Source organism: Coturnix japonica, chromosome 25, assembly GCF_001577835.2.
Source record: "Coturnix japonica isolate 7356 chromosome 25, Coturnix japonica 2.1, whole genome shotgun sequence".
Classification (NCBI taxonomy): domain Eukaryota; kingdom Metazoa; phylum Chordata; class Aves; order Galliformes; family Phasianidae; genus Coturnix; species Coturnix japonica.
The window spans coordinates 1,940,178-1,952,406 of NC_029540.1; positions in this window are offsets into that span (position 1 = coordinate 1,940,178).

Below are 12,229 nucleotides of genomic sequence, written 5' to 3' on the forward strand. Positions count from 1 at the left end.
GGTAGAACTCTACTGGTAGAACTCTATTTGGTAGAACTCTACAACTGGTAGAACTCTTATGGTAGATACTCTATTTTGGTAGAACTCTACTGGTTCAGAACTTATCGGTAGAACTCTAGTACTAGTTAGAAACTCTACTGGTAGAACTCTATTGGTAGAACTCTACTGGTAGAACTCTATTGGTAGAACTCTACTGGTAGAACTCTACTGGTAGAACTCTATTGGTAGAACTCCATTGGTAGAACTCCATTGGTAGAACTCTACTGGTAGAACTCTACTGGTAGAACACCACAGGAGCACAGAGGGGATGGTGGATGGAAGAAGCACTTCTGAACTAGATCAATCCCCCCATGCTACTGTAGCAGTGCTTCCCAGGATAGAGTCTTGCTGGTTGAATATGCCAGGTTAAAAGACACAAAAATAGCACCTACCTTGCATAGGGTTGGGCCAAATGATTCCTCAGAGCAAGGCAGGCTGTATGATGATGCTACAGAAGGACAGACTTCCATGTAGGAAATGACTCAAAGAGGAAGGGGGGTTTGTAAACTTTATATGGGCTTCACCTGTGATGTGAACCTCCACATGTGAAGCTCATTGCTGCAGGGTGGGATCCGAAGAACTTTACATTGCAGCCCTGGGTATTTATCTGGGGTGTAATGGGAGTATGCATGGACTTTCTTGTGCTGGCTGGAAGCAAGAAATGGGGTGAGAAAGCCTTGTAGATGGGATTTCAGAGCTGATGAGGGAAATAGCTCTGAAGGGATGCTGGTTTTAGGAGGAAAGTGATGCACTTAATGCTGAGGACATTGAAGACCCGCAGGAGAGCACTTCCAGGACTTAAAGTCTCCTTCCCAGCAATGTACAAGTTGTGCTTCAGCTGCTGTGTTCCTTCAGATTCCCACTTGGTGCCACTGTTGTTCCATATTTGTCCCCAGTAACAGAGCAGCAGAAGGGGGGGAGTCTGCGAGGGGCAGGAGAGGAGGGTCAGGACAAGGCAAACATAGTTTAGCAAAGTAAAACAGTGCTGGAGTCCATTACTGCAGAGATTTCCTGCAGCAAGGCCCTTTTTCTTGCAATTCAGGTAGGGATTCCTTGCCATGGTTGAGCAGAAAAGGGGAATCCTGAGCCCATGGGGAGGTGGGGTGGGGTGGAGGGCCCCAATGGTCCCATCCTGTTCTCCTCTCCATCCACTCACAGTGAAAGCTCATAAGTGGTAAATATACTTGCATATGTGGAGGTCCCTTTGGTGTCTGATGGTGTCAATACAGCCTGAAAGAAGTTTGCACACGGAGTGTTGTCACTGGAGCTGCCTTTATCAGACAGACAAGCACTGTCTCATTGCAAGCAAAGAGAGCTGAACTTGCAATCCTATCACTGTCATAACGAGGTGCTGGATATTAGCTGATGGCTTTTTGGCGTCTGGCCCAGTGGATGTTACAACAGAACAAATAGAGCCATCAGATCTCCCCCCCCTCCCCACAGCCCAGGGCTTTGTATGGTTCCTGCTTTACAGGGGAATGGAAGATTTCATTACCTTGCTTCCTCCTAAAGAGATGGTTTCAGCCCCCAAAGATTTTCTAGATCTTTAGCAACAGTTTAAGCCTCTGCAGTCAATGAGATATGCAATGCTACTGCGAGGATTCCTCTTCCTTTTGATATATAGCCCTATATAAAACCCATTCACACTGCTAGTGCTGCTTGGCTGTAGAACTTCTCATTGATATTTGAGCTTCCCAAACAGCAGCCCATCCTTCACAGCTTATTAATAGCCACTGCTGCCAACTTCTCCCATTTGGATTAAAAAACAAAACCCTACACTTGAATTCTGGTTCTCCTGCAAGCCAATAGTGTGGCTTCTATGGCCGTTCTCCTGGACTGAGCTCATTAAGTGTTATGACAATTATAATCTACTCACAGCATATCAATCCAGCCTTTAATTGTTATGAGCTGCCTCCATCTCTGTGAGTTACAGAGATTTATGTGAGGTTGGGATGGGTTTGGTCTGCTCGGTGACAAAGGGTTGCATGAAGGTCTTTGAGGTCCCTTCCAACCAGTACCATTCTATGTTTCCATTCAAGACCCACTGATTGGGCTCAGACAACCCAAATTAACGATGATTTCCAAAGATGATCTCAAGCAGCCACACCTGTTGACCTCAAAGATCCATGCCAACCCCATAGATTCTCCGTGTCTACAAACTCCTTGAGTTTGGGGAGCAATTGGGGGCCGTCGTGCTGCGGATATGATAATCAAGCCACAATGACAGCTCAATTTATCACCTCGCAAGCTCCAGCGTTCCGACTCCGTAGAACATTCCCCCTTGTCATTGCTTGCTTTTTACTCTCAATGAGTAATCTCCAATGAGATTCCCAGTGACGGCTCTCTTTGCATTCCTGGCGCACGCTCAGCTAGCCAAGCAAGTCTGTAAATAATTGAGCACCCGGCGTTCCCTTCGCAGTTCCCACCAGAACCAGCTCAGTTTGCTCTCGACAGCAAATATTTAGCGAGGTAATCAATCCCCCCCCCCCTACAAAATAAAGCCACCTTCATTTGGATAAGAAAACAAAATGCTTCTCGCAGATCTGGTGTCTGATTACTGCTGGCACCCGTCCTGCCTTTCTTAGAGAGCCGTTCGCGGGGTGCCTTACCAGGAGATAATTATGGAGGATCACAGAAGCAGTTCAATTAGCTGCAGCTAATGCTTCCTATTAGCATTTTCATTTATTTATTTATTTATTTTTTTGCTGGAGCTTTTGGAGTTTTTTCAGCTGAAACGGATAAACAGGCTCAAAACATTTGCATGCAAAAGCTGAGACAGAAACAGAAACAAAGAGTGGGGAAGGCATCAGGAAAACCACAGGGCGTACAGTTGGGGCTGCCTGCAGATATGGGCAACGCTGTGGTTCATCTCTTAGGGCATGGGTGCAACTCTTCAGTGCCTTGACATTGAATATACAAACCCCTCTGGAGCAATAGGTAGGGGCTTTGCATTCCCCTCCATGATCTATCTGCCCCCCAAGTGACTCCACGCTGTCTTGTATGGGGTTTGTGCCTCTTTGGGAGCCATGAGCTCAGGTGTGGATGCTCCGCTGTGGATCCCCACCTCCCACCTCCCATGTTGAGTCATTGGCTGCCTCAGGCTCAGCATCATTTAATTCATTTCGTGAACCTGTCTGCATTTTACCTTCACATCAGCCTTGTCCCCTGTGCCCATTGCCTGTGAGAAGCCACTTTGGAACATCCTACTTCTCATACCAGGAAAGTAAATTCAATTTCCAGCGTCAATGAGCCCTGACTGCTTTGTATGAGGTCCACATTTGTGAGCGTTGTCCTTTGGCTCAAGCACCTTCCTTTGATGCTTCCACCTCAATTTCTTTTGAGGAAGCATTCGGACACTGTTATGCCCTCCAGTGTGTGAGATCAAATGCACCAAATGCTTTTACACCTTTTTCTCCAGGACTGGATGTCACGAATGCGTTCAGCCCTGAAGCTCCTTCTTTGCTAATTGCTGCAATCATTGCACACTTGGGCTTTCTTGGATCTCATACCCACTTCCCTCTCTCCCTTCCTTCATCTTCTTCCTCATCTAAATTCTCTTCCAGTCCTTTCCTGCTCTCCTTTCTTTCCTTCTCAGAGGCCCTTTTCTTCCATCCTTCAAAGAAAAACCCCAACGTTTGAATGGACCTTATGAAATAAACCAGCTGTGTTATCGCTCAGAGTGGAAAGCCAAAGGCTATCAACCATCTGCAAACATCCGAGGTGAAATCAGGAGCTGCAGGGGGGTCTGCAATCTTGATTAAAGACAACGCTTTCCAAGATGAAATAGTCTAAAAAGCAGACAAGCCATCTGGGATCTCTCTGTGAGCTGTAGGGAAAAACGTGGCCTTTTCTATCACCTCCATTGGGGAGATGGAGATGTTCTTCTGGGGTTTGGCTCTCCAGTATTGGCATAGCTGCTGGTGGCTGCCCACAAGGTTCCCCCATTTTGCTGTGTTTGGTCCCAGTTCCATAAACCTTCTGTTTTTCATCACATCTCATGGCTGGATGTTTGAGGTTGTGTGGAAGTTGGAGCTGTCCATTGGGGTGGGATGCGTGCAGCTCTCCCAGCATCTTTGTCATCCCCTTTGGTGCCATTCTGGTTTTATTGACCCTGGATGTTTGTTGTCACTTCTGTTGCATGCAGAGCTGGGCTTTGCATCTTGAAGCAGCAGGGCTTGGCTGTTCAAGGCAGATTTCAGCACCTCCTTCTCCACCATCATGGATGTGGATAAACCTCACAATCTCTGCAGCGGGTTCCTCTTCTTCAGTAGAGATATCAGAGCATCCTCCAGCAAAGCTCCCAGCCTCCTCCCTCCAACATCCCATTTTTCTTTGGTAGTGCATGACTGAGAACCTTTGCCAAGCCCTTAATGATGGCATTAAGACAAAATAATGTCCTGCTGCCGTGTAGAAGGACTTTGCTCAGGAAATGAGGGAGCAGCTGTGAGGGGAAGCGCTAAGGCAGAATGAGATACCGAGTGCCATCTGTGAGCTGCATGGCAAAAGCCTGTCCTGCCCTGGGAGATGGGAGCAAGAGGAGGAAAAAGGGCTCACATCAGGTTCTACCGTGCCCAGAGCGCATGCATCCAACAGTTTCCTGCCTTATTAAAAATAATAAGCCACATAAATTAACTCTTCTAGTGCCTGCAATCCTCAGATGAGACATAGAGCAGCTTGATGCCGGGCTGTCAACGCATCACTGAGCACAACCCTGACAGAAATAGTGCTTTCTGCCTCATCCCTTCCACTCTAATCCCCGTGTGCTTAATCCACACTGGTACAGAGGCACCGGCACCACTGTGGGCTGCACAGTGTTGCAAATCAGTGCAGAATCAGTGAATTCCTATGAAATCACCCAAAAGAACCAACAAGCGGAAGCTGCCCACGTGCCATAGATGCAGGTCCTGAGATGGTTGATTGCTGCTCTGGCTCCTGAGGAATCAATCTCTTAGCCAGGCAAAGGGCTGCTGTCAGCGGGTGATGCAGAGCTGTGCAGCCTGGCAGGGGACTGCAGGACTTTATTATAAATGATGGGCAATGGAGTATCCTGATGGGAATTTGCACTTAGCAGTGAGAAAAAAACAACACAACAACACCTCCAAACAAATCCAGTGCTGCTCCAGAGAGGAGCAGTAACCTCGTTAAAGGGGGAGTTTTGTAGTAATAAAGACCCAGGTATGATGGCATCAGTCAGGTGCAAAACATACCAAGGCTGAAAATCCTCATTTTGCTTTGCAGGTTCCTTCAGCAATGGTAAAAAGCCAGCAAGCAGGGGGTGAAAACAGCCACAGTGTGTCAAATCAGCACTGGGATGGGGGGGGGTTGATCAACCTCATAATGAAGGGCAAACTGGGGAGCACTTTGAGTAATTACAATATACTGTAGAGAGGCAGGTGGCTCTATGGGAGAATGCCATAGCTCAGAGATGTAGCAGTGTTATCAGCAGTGAGGAACTGTGGGTTTGGTTGGGCTGTGGAAGTTAAGCACAGGGGTGATTGGGGCTCATGGGCTCCTCCTTGACTTTGTATGTTGACATAACCCCATCTCAGACTGATCTATAGAGTGAGCAACATGGGTTTCACCACCTGCTCTGGGGTCCTGCAAGCTGCTCTGAACACACACAGTGCTTCCAAAGCATTGACAGCACTGCATTTGATGGGGTCTCTCAGAGTGGATTGATATTCTCTATGTCTTGGAGGTGACATCAACCTCAGGAATGTCAGTGCTGGGCTCCATCATGGCTTAAAACTCTCTTTCCTACTACTTTTGGAGCATTAGGGAACCAGGACCCCAAGTGCACTTGGGTGAAGGACACTGCAATAAGCCTGAGCTGGAGCTGTGTGGCCTATGGGTGACGTGGACAACAACAAATCCCACAGGCTCCTCACTGAGCCCATCACTGCAGGATAGTGTAGAGAATGCCAAGAGGTGATGCAGAGTTTACATGGGCCCCTATGGTGTGGGAGCACAGAAAGAGCCAGATGGTGCAAATGGAATTTGGTTGGGCATTGGTTGGGCATCCTCTTAAGTTGGCAAGAAGAGAGGAAAGACCAACAGGTCAGTGAGTTCAGTCATTGCAATCACAGCTTTGATTCTTGCATTTCTGTGCTATCTGAACCCCGTTTCTTTGCTGAGCATTGGCTGTTCTGGGTTGGAAGCGGAAGGATGCCAGGTGCTCCCAACATCCAGCATTTACACTACATGCAGAGTTAGTTTCTGACACCAGACCAGCTCCATAGGCAGACCCAAGTGCAAATCAACACACTGGGGGGGATTAATTTCTCTCAATGAGGGCTGCCAAAGCCAGGAGCCTTTTCCTCTTCAGCAGCATTCAGTGCGACCGGCTGAGACATTCAGCCTTGCAGTAGAGTGAGATGTTATTAATTCTACCCTGAGATCATTTGGTGATGTGTGGTAATGATGGGAATGATTTGCGTCTCTGATGAGTTTGACCTTGACACGGATTTTAACTTGGACTGCCACCAACGAGCTTTAAACCCCTTAAAAACACATTTGCCTTCAGATGGGTAAAGGATTTGTAAACCCAATCATTGACATACCCAGAGAGGATTCGTCTTCCACGGGATGTTTGTGAATGGGGAGGATGTAGGTCAGCCACGTGCTTTGTAGATTGGAGCACAGCCCACACCAGCAGGGCAGAGCCATCCTCCAATGTCGTCTCCCACTCACCCCATCAGCCCTCAACTCAGTCCTGGTGTGAGCACACTTTGCAGTATCTTCTTTTTGGGTTGGATTGTGAAGATAATGGCATTTAAAGCCCTATGCTGGCCTCCAAGTAGGTTGGGTACAGCCAAAGGTGTAGCATCCAAGCACTTCTATAACATCACAGGTGAAAAATTCCACCCTGGGTTTGTGCAACGTGGATGTCTATTCCTGATCTGTCCCCCATTGCTCTCTCCTATCTATTGATGTACATGAGCATCCTATGTATGCATTTCAGATGCTGCTTGAAGAGGCATCAGCTACTCCTTGTGATTGCAGGCTGCTGCAGCAGACATCTGTCCTCGTGCAAATGAACCCTACCAAGGCTGTCTGATGACCCAGAGAGAAATTAGTCAATTAATACTCAGCATCATCGCAAGGTATGGGCACGAGCACCTTCTGCAGCACAAGCTGTATCTATGGAAAAACAGCTGTCGGGTTTTACAAGCTGAAATGTGAGCTGTGCAAAATGGATATCAAGACCCCAGACCTCCAAAATCCCACCCTCTGACACTGCACATGAGACCCCAGACCCCAGAAAGGGCTGCATTTGGCACCTGGAACTCAGGTAGGATTTTTAGGGTATACATTTGTAAGGGAAACGTCGCTGTGGTGGTTCAGGTGTAGCTGAAGCCGTAACATCTGAACCTTTAGGAATCTACAATCAACATCTCCTTGGTTGGTGGCATTTCAATTCCAGAAGTAGCCAAAGGAGAGTAAAACCATGAGAAACAAGATACTACTGGAAGGGCAAAAGTACAGAAGGAAAAAGAGGACATAAGATCCTATGGCAGGTTTGGTGGACATAAACAGCTTTAGAAGAGAGAGAAACCAGAGGACGTATTTCCATAGTGAGACCCAATGTTAAATCACACTTTATTCTGCAGAAGGCTTCCTTGCTTCTGCCTTGCTCCCAGAACTGCTTCAACCTTTCTATCTTCAGGAGAGAGATGTCTTCTGTCAGAGAGGCTTAAAAGGAGAAATGCTGACAGCAGGACGGGCTGCAGGACCTCCTTTGGAACCTCTTATGGTGCCCTCAGTAATCTGAAATTAGAATCTGAGCACTTTGTGAACGATGGTCAACTCCCATCTCCAGGCAATGGAGAATTCACTCAACTCACGGGGTTGTAGCAGCTCCCCAATTGAGCTGTGACTCTTTGGGGCTGTTCTGCTTCCAGATGTTGGTCAGGGAGGTGTCCCCATTGTCCAACACCCAACACACGTGGGGCTGATTTGGGCTTTGTAGGATATAAGGTGAGTCAGGAGTGGTTGGGGCTGATCTGAATGCATCATAGCCAGAGAGTCAACTTGAAGCTCTAAAGAATGAATAGATTGCAAAGTGCCAAAGAGAAAGATCTCATCAGGGACTGTGCAGCCATTTGTCAGAGACCTGAGATGAAACTGGAACAATAACAACAAAAAAGGGTTTATTATTATTATTATTATTGCTTTTAAATGGAAGCATCTCTTCCCCCATTGTCTCCCTCAGAAAAGACTCAAGTTTTCTTTCTTTTTCTTTCTTTTCTTCCTTTATTTTCCAAGGGTTTCTCGTGTGGGGAAGAAAAAAAAATCTCTTTCTGACCTCAAGTGCTCCCAGTATTGCAACACAATGAAGCGATGGCAATTTACAGACATTTGCTAAGAAGTTCGATCCTGTTTCTTCAAGCTTGAGCCTTTTTTTTTTCCTGGAAATCAGACAAGCTGACTGTGCTGCTGCAAGCAGAAAATATTAATGTGCTAAAGTTAAGTTAAGTGTTCCTCTGCACAGCCCAAAAGGAGGAAGAAAAGCAGCGTTATTCCACGGTTAAGGTCCCGCTCTGCTTCAGTGTCAGCCAGCAGAAATGTAAATCACTGCAGCAAAATAAAGGGTAAAAAGAGGAACAAATTCAAAATGTAATAAAGTTAGGGAAGGCTGAAAGCTGGCAGCGGGTCTGATAGGAATGGGAAAGAAATGGTTTGAAGATATATGGGCAATTATCCTGAAAAATATATACATCTGGAGGAAGGGAATCTGTTTGTTGCTGGACTCTCAGCTGTGAAATGATGTTGAAATGGTGAGGAGGGCGCATCATCTATAGGGCATTGCTTGGGCTGTGTGCCTATGGGGTCACATCTGATGGCTGTGGGACATCCTGCGTGGAGATAAGGAAAGCTCAGCTCTGCACGGCCATGGGTGACCCAGATTGGAGCCAGCTCTGCAGGGTTTTATCAGCACCCTGCAAAATTCAGGCCAAATTCTTCCTTGAGTCTAAATAATGCCATAAAATAGATAGGAGCATTCAATAATTTATTTCTATTTGGGAGTTGGAATGAAATGTAATTCTGTCCTGATAGCAGATGCCAACAAGCTACATCCCGGCCCATTAGCGATGTGATGGAGTTTCCTGGCATCTTGACATGTGAAAAATCATCTTTTCTGGTGTTGCTGAGAGATATCAGAAGTTGAATGTTGGAACAACTCTAGAGGAAAAAGGGTGCAACCTTCTCACCCACCACATCAGCACCTTCCATGGGTACAAACCAGCAATGCTATGTTGGAGGGGATGGAGGGGATGGAGGGGATTGGAGGGGATACCCGCCCCAGGGCTAATAGAGGGATTTTCTTTTCCTGACTCTAATATTCAACAGCTGTGGATGAGCTTGTTGGATGGGATGAAACCACAGAAACACCCACAGACACACAGCGCTGTGCTGGGTAGAAGGACAGGACCTGGAGAACATTCAAGTGCTGAACTTGGCGGTGGTTTAAGGGCTTTAAGGTAATGCTGATTTCAGATCTGAGCATGAGAATTGGGATAGAGGTGGACGTCGTGGTGGGACTGAAGGGCACGTTGTGAGGAGGAGCCCTCCACATTTCCCATCTGTGAGGTCCTAATGGCAGTTGTAGGGTGCAGCCAGGTGGGTTGGGGGGTCACAGCTGTGGGTCAGAAATCATAGAGAGCGTATTTGCTGATGGAGACATAAGTAGGTATAGGATGGAGCTGGGATGATTCTAATGGCTGGGAAAATGCTGGACATGGAGAGGTAAAGCTTGAGGGTTGTGCAGTAACTTTGATTACAGTGTGTAAATACCTTAACAGGAAGAAAATAAAAGGTGCCGAGAGGCTCTTTATTCTAATATGTGAAAACATAGTGGGAAGCAACGGCTGGAAGATGGAGAGAGAGGAGCTGGAAATGTGGCTCAGACAACCTACGGCGAAGATGATTATCTATTAGGATAAATTACCTGGGAAGCAAAGCGGCCTTTATCTTCTGACAGAGGCACACGATGCCCTTCTGGAGAGGGCACGAACAAAAAGCAAGTTATTGTGTTATTAAAAACTCTGTTAGAAAATCTCTGGCTTGTTTTATGCACGGTGTTGTTTTTAATACCTGAAGTCAACAAGCTCATCCCTAATGCTGGAGAGAAATGAAAGAGATCTTTCAGCAGTGCAGGTTGGATGGCTCTTCCAAGTAGGATGGCTCTTCCAATGGGTCATTTCTCTGTGTTTATCCACCTCTCCCTTCACTTTCTCATTCTGCTGCTGTCGTGGGCATGTTTTTCCTAAGGATCTTTTGGAGCAATCTTTCAACATCATCCAAACATCACCCAACACAGGGCTGGATGTCCTCAGGATGAAGCATGGCTGCATCCCATCCTGAAAGCACCGAAGCAATGGAATTTCCCCATAGCAGAGGTGTGATGTGACAGGTTTGAGCTGATAAGCAATTTCTTTCTTGTTCTGCAGCAGCTGGAGGAGATTGTCACCCACAGAACGTGATAGCAAAGCAGTGCTGATAACGGCGTGCGCTGCCGAAGGATGCAGCCAGGCAGCCCCCAAGGACCAGAGTGGGATGTCCAGACAGAAACATGCTTCATTTTCTCATCTCAGACTGAGACATCCCAGATAAAGCCTTTATCTGGCCTTTTCTCCAATCAATACGATGCTTCAGCCTCCTCCTCAGAGCACAGCGGGGGCAGGCGTCGCGGGAACGGCTTTATCACACTGCATCCTCAGATGCAGGAAAATTGGATTTTCCTTCCCAGTGCAACTTTAGGGGCTGCTCCGTGTTCCAGCTGCGATGTTTGATCCCAGGTAGGCTGAGGATGGCAGCCCAGCCAGCGTGGGGGTGCTTACAAGAGATGTGTTGAAGTGAAGGCAAAGTAATGTGGTTTTCCCCTCTCCACCTGAAGGCGTATTTCTACTCAGTCCAAAGCCTTTCCAGCCTGACTTATGGACAGGAGAGGGCAGCAAAACGCTCCTTTTGCAAGGAAGGGAAGCATGTAGGAAGAGGAGTGTGTGGTCTCCATTTGGGGGTGTTTTATTGTCATAAATAGAAGCCAGAACCAACTGATGTTGCTCAAGGAAAACGTGCAGAATTTGGAGCAGAACCCCAGAGTCACACTCTGCTTCCACCAGATGCTGCTGGAAGATGGTCCTTTGTAAGACATCATGCAGAGGGTGCTCAGGTGGTGGGTGCTGTGTGTTGGTGCCTTGAGATGCATCCACCCACTCCCAGCTGTTGGCCATGGCCAAGCCTTGGTGGTGAAGCATCTATTGGGGGTCTCAGTGCTGATCTGTTTTGGTGGGGTTGGTGCCACTGATGATGCTGACAGGTACCCTCATGTTCTGATCCCAGAGCTCATGGCTGAGGAGCTTGCAGGCCGTGCTGAACCTCATCTGCTTTGGCTTTATCCAAGGAGAGGTGATGTGAGCTGCAGGGTTTGTCAACAGTGGGAAGGTGTCGCCGTCACATCATCTCTTGTTACGTGTCTGTCAGTCTGACCTTAAATAGATTAATCCTAGAGAGCATTAATCCTTCACAGCCCCTCCTGCTCACAGTGGCATAGCCCAGGAATCCCAAATCTCACAACCATGTACCCTACCACCACCAGCTTCTCACCGCCGGCTCTCTTGGCTTCAGAAGAGACCACAGATAGCATCAGCTTCACTTCTAAATGTCTTATCTTTTGTACCTGCACATCTCCTCCCCCCCACCTCCCACCACCCCCTGTGCACATCCCCAACCAGCCTTCACCCCCCACAACCTCCTCTACATCTTGGTTTTGGCCATGGCACGATCAACTGATTTTCAGGTATGGGTGAGGGACTGTTCCCAAGAATCTCTACTTGTGGGCATTTCCTCCCAAGAGGGTTTAGTGGCGTAGATATGAACTCCATAAGTGCAGATTAACCTCCATACCCCAACCTGGTCCCAGGCACTCTTGATTTTCTGATATAGATGTGTTATACTTTCACATCCTTGTGTCCATCCTTGGGACTGCTGTGATTCTGAACAGAGCTTTCAAAGCCTCTTGCTACTTCTCTGCTGGGCTGCTGAGCCTGCTGGTGAGAGTCATCCACCCACACTTAGCAGCCCACAAGGTGGGTGTCTCCAATGAGCTCATCGCTTTGTGATTCCTTTATAGCCAGTGGCAAGAAGGAGGAGTGAGTCACACCGCCCTGGACAGCTGTCCTGGCACAGC